Genomic DNA, 5117 nt, shown 5'->3' with positions numbered 1-5117 from the left:
CCAGCACTAGGGGAATACAGCACATGGATTTCATGGCTTTTTTTCCCCATGATTCTTTGGTCTTCCAAAGTGAATATTTTTAATTTTCTTTTTTCTTTTGCTTTTTTTTTTTTAATTTTTCTTTTCCCCTTTTTCAACCAACAACTTATCATTCCCTTTTTTCAAAAAAAAATATTTTTCATTTAAGAGTCATATTCTATCCCTTCATAGTATTTTAACGTTATTTTTGGTATATATATATATATATATGTTGTTCTCTCTAAAATTTTGGAATACAGTTTCTTCTAACAGACCAAAATATACCCTAAATCTCTAGTGTATGGCTTTGTTCTAGTCTCCTGCCTGATCACATTCTCGCCCTCTTTTTTATTTTTTATTCCTCGTCTTTCTTTTTTCAAACAACTTCTTATCAATTCTTTTATAATTTTCATCTTTCCAGTCATATTCCATTGCTTCATCATATTTAACCTTATTTTTGTACATATGTAAGTTTTTCTTTCTTTAAACTTTTGGGAGGCAGTTTCTTCTAACAGACCAAAATACACCCAAAATCTAGTGTGTGGCACTGATCTATGAACCAGCCTGATCATATTTGATCATATCCTGTTTTTTTTTTAATCTTTTCCTTTTCTTTTCTTTTTTTCTTTCCATTTCTTTTCCCCCAGTTTCAGGTCTTTTCTGATTTGTTTAGTGTATATGTTTCTGGGGTCATTGTTACCCTCTTAGCATTTTGTTCTCTCATTCATCTATTGTGCTCTGCACAAAATGACAAGATGAAAAAAATCACCTACTCAATACGGACATTAGTACGATGTTGGACCTCGAGTTCAGAATCATGATTTTAAAGATACTAGCTGGGCTTGAAAAAAGCATGGGAGATACCTTTCTGGAGAAATAAAAGAACTAAAACCTACCCAAGTCGAAATCAAAAAGGCTATTAATGAGGTGCAATCAAAAATGGAGCTCTAACTGCTAGGATAAATGAGGCAGAAGAAAAAATTAGTGATATAGAAGACCAAATGTTGGAAAATAAAGAAGCTGAGAAAAAGAGAGATAACCAACTACTGGATCATGAGGGCAGAATTCGAGAGATAAGTGATACCATAAGACGAAACAATATTAGAATAATTGGGATCCCAGAAGAAGAACAAAGAGGGAGAGGGGCAGAAGGTATATTGGAGCAAATTACAGCAGAGAACTTCCCTAATTTGGGGAAGGAAACAGGCATCAAAATACAGGAGGCACAGAGAACCCCTCTCAAAATCAATAAAAATAGGTCAACACCCCGACGTCTAATAGTAAAACTTATGAGTCTCAGAGACAAAGAGAAATTCCTGAAGGCAGCTCAGGACAAGAGGTCTGTAACCTACAATGGTAGAAATATTAGATTGGCAACAGACCTATCCACAGAGACCTGGCAGGCCAGAAAGGACTGGCAGGATATCTTCAGAGCACTAAACGAGAAAAATATGCAGCCACGAATACTATATCCAGCTAGGCTGTCATTGAAAATAGAAGGAGAGATAAAAAGCTTCCAGGACAAACAAAAACTAAAGGAATTAGCAAACACAAAACCAGCCCTACAGGAAATCTTGAAAGGGGTCCTCTAAGAAAAGAGAGAGCCTAAAAGCAACATAGACCAGAAAGGAACACAGAGAATATACAGTAACAGTCACCTTACAGGCAATAAAATGGAACTAAATTCCTATCTTTCAGTAGTTACCCTGAATGTAAATGGGATAAATGCCCCAATCAAAAGACATAGGCTATCAGATTGGATTAAAAAACAAGACCTATCGATATGCTGTCTGCAAGAGACTCATTTTAGACCCAAAGACACCCCCAGATTGAAAGTGAGGGGGTGGAAAGCCATTTCCAATGCTAATGGACACCAAAAGAAAGCTGGTATGGCAATCCTTATATCAGACCAATTAGATTTTAAACCAAAGATTATAAGAGATGAGGATGGACACTATATCCTACTTAACGGGTCTATCCAACAAGAAGATCTAACAATTGTAAATATCTATGCCTCTAAAACGGGAGCAACTACTTATATAATATAAAAAATATTTTTCTTCTTTGCACTAATTTTTAGGATAAAATGCTAAAAATGTTACAAAATGTAACCCTATATGTGTACCTAAAACAAGACACAATTTTAATACACACATTAAATATTTTGTGTTTGCTTCTAGAAAGGATGAGTACTTTCATTGTACCACAACTAATGTATATATGTAAGTGTATGTATATATATTTCTCACTTCAGTAACAAAGGTTTCAAAACAAACTATTCAATGAACAATGGATATTTCAAGTGGAGTTCCGAAAAGTTTTGTTTTTTTCTTCGAAACGTCCAGGTGAGGGCAGAGTGATGCATGTCGTTGTACTGGTTTGGGATTTAATGTAGTTCTGACATTTTGTTTCCCAAATTCCCTCTCAGTTAAGTTGGAAAGGGGGCAAAAACAGAAGTTGCTTGTGCCTGCTGGATTGTTTTTGGCCCCTCTACATCACTTTCTCTGTACAGAGGTGTAGCCCTCTCACTCAGACATTCACAATACAAAAAAGATCCAGGAGAACTAGGACAGGGATGCAATTGATGTATGGAGGTTCTTACATGCAATATTTGTTTACATCATTGTGCAAGAAAACAGGGATGGTGGATTTCAAAGGGAAGTGTTTTCATGATTTAGAACTCATATTAATAGAAACTGAATGCTAGTTCTTCAATAACTCTTAATAAATGTTATTCTTACTAAATAATATTTAATGCATTGAGTATATCAAATAAGTTACATAATGTATTAGTATATTAAAATACATAATAATATATGATTTATTAAATACTAAAATACATTGGTTTATGTTTCTGTTTTATTGAGGTATAATTGATATAATTCTACTGTTCTTAGGTGTACTGCATAAAAATTTGATATATCTATATATTATAAAATAATTATCAAAATAAGTTTAGTTATCATCTGTCACCACACAGAGCTACAATTCATTTTGTTATGATGAGAACTACTAAAACCTATACTCTCAGCCACTTTCTTATATACAACAGACCATTGTTAACTACAGTCACCATGCTCTACATTAATTACATCACAGGACTTACTTATTTTTAACTTATGTATCATATAACTGGAATTTTTACCTCTTGAACACCTGCACCCATTTTGCCTATAATTTTTATGAATTTTTGATAGCTGCTTGTAACCTTGGAATTATAATTTTACTGTTTCATGAAATAGAAAAGTTATATGGATAGATCCCATAAAACGTGATTGTATTATAAAAGTCAATTTTTATAAGTTCTTAGATTTTTTCATGGGAGGGAACAGTGCATTTCTGGATGTATGTATTTATAAAACAAATACCTGTAAAACTTTTTTTTATTTTCATTGGAGGTTTGGAAAAATCCACTTTCCACTCTTGAGGGATAGAAACTTTGATTTTCTTTCTAAAGATATGACTAATGGATAATCTCTAAGCATTGAATATTGATATAGAAAACACATGCTTCAAGCATTTTTATTACTATCTTTAATGGAGAAAGTTACTTTGAGCATATTTTTCATTGCCTTCAGAACATCTTTATTCCTAAAACTGTAGATGATAGGGTTCAGTGTGGGTGTGAGGATGGTATAGAATATTGCCAAATATTTGTCCTGGCCCGGAGTGTGGTATGATTTGGGTCTCATGTATGTGAAAATAAATGGCCCATAGTACATTGTGACCACAATCATGTGGAAGGAACAGGTAGAAAATGACTTTTTCCGTGCTTCTGATGATTTCATTTGAAGAACAGTAAGGAGAATTTGGACATAAGAAGCAAGGATTAGGGAGGAAGGGAGAAAAATTAAGAAAAATTAAGCCACTTACATAAACTCCTTGTTCATAGAGTGTTCACAGGACAACTTCAACATGGCAGGGACTTCACAGAAAAAGTGATCAATGGCTCTTGGGCCACAGAAGGGCAACTGGAGTGCATAAGCTGTGTGGACTATGAAGTTGACGGTCCCAACAATCCAGGACCCTCTAGCCATGAGAAAGCGGACATAGTCATTCATAAGAATGGGATAGCGCAGTGGGTGACAGATGGCTACATAGTGATCGTAAGACATTGCCGCCAGGACAAGGCACTCACCACCCAGGAGGGTGAGGGATAGAAATATCTGGAAGCCACAACCTGCGAATGAAATAGTTCTGCTGCCTGACAGAAAGTCAGTGACCATTTTGGGAACAATGTTGGAAATATGCAAGATGTCCATGAAAGACAGATGGCTGAGCAGGAAATACATTGGAGTATGGATTCTTGAGTCCCTGAGGATAAGGAGGATCATGATTGTGTTTTCTGTTATAGTCATAATAAAAATGATGAATATAAAGGAGATGAAAACTAGACTTGATTGAGAAGAAGAAAAGAGTCCTAAAAGAATGAAATCACTGGTGAAACTGTGATTCTCATGCCCCATCATGAACTCCACTCTTTTCCTAAAATAGAAAAAAATAGAGCTAAAATGCAGTGGCATAAATCTCAAACTCATTTACATTTAGAAGCATAATAAAATGAGAATGATGCATATTTTGCAGTTCAAGTCAACAGACTCTCAACCAGCTTCGGAAGTGGGCTTGGTTTACAACATGGCCATTTATTTGTTTGAATCAACTGATGATATTGGTCTATTGAGAAAGCTGTTAGCTCCATGTAGTCTTAATTCCATATTCTTAAATGCAGTTCAATCTTTTGTCAAAGGTCACTTTTTAAATGAGACCCACCCTGAACAGTGTACTTAAAATCTCAGTAACCCCCGACTTGCCTATTTCTCCTTACTGTGCTGTCCTTTGATGTATTCTGCAAATCACTTTTCATCTTTTACATATTCAATAAACTTATGAACTAAATTCATTTTTTATGGTCATTCTAACTCATCAGAACTTAAACTTCCCAATGTGAAATCATTGTTTTGCCCTCTGTATAAACTGAATGGCTACACAATGCCTGCTATATAGTAGTTGCTCAATATTATCCCTTAAATACCTGAATAAATGAATAGCATATGGAACTCAATTTTCTGTCTCATTTTTTATTTGGATAAAGCTTAAAG

At 34.7% G+C, this 5117-nt stretch overlaps 1 pseudogene; it reads right to left on the bottom strand.

Annotated features, from left to right (window-relative positions):
• Positions 1 to 3575: 3575 nt before the first annotated feature.
• Positions 3576 to 4487, bottom strand: LOC123323603 (annotated as a pseudogene).
• Positions 4488 to 5117: the final 630 nt, after the last annotated feature.

Source organism: Neomonachus schauinslandi, chromosome Y (assembly GCF_002201575.2).
Source record: "Neomonachus schauinslandi chromosome Y, ASM220157v2, whole genome shotgun sequence".
NCBI lineage: Eukaryota > Metazoa > Chordata > Mammalia > Carnivora > Phocidae > Neomonachus > Neomonachus schauinslandi.
The sequence above is the reverse complement of the archived record's forward strand: the minus strand, read 5'-3'. Positions and strand labels throughout refer to the sequence as shown.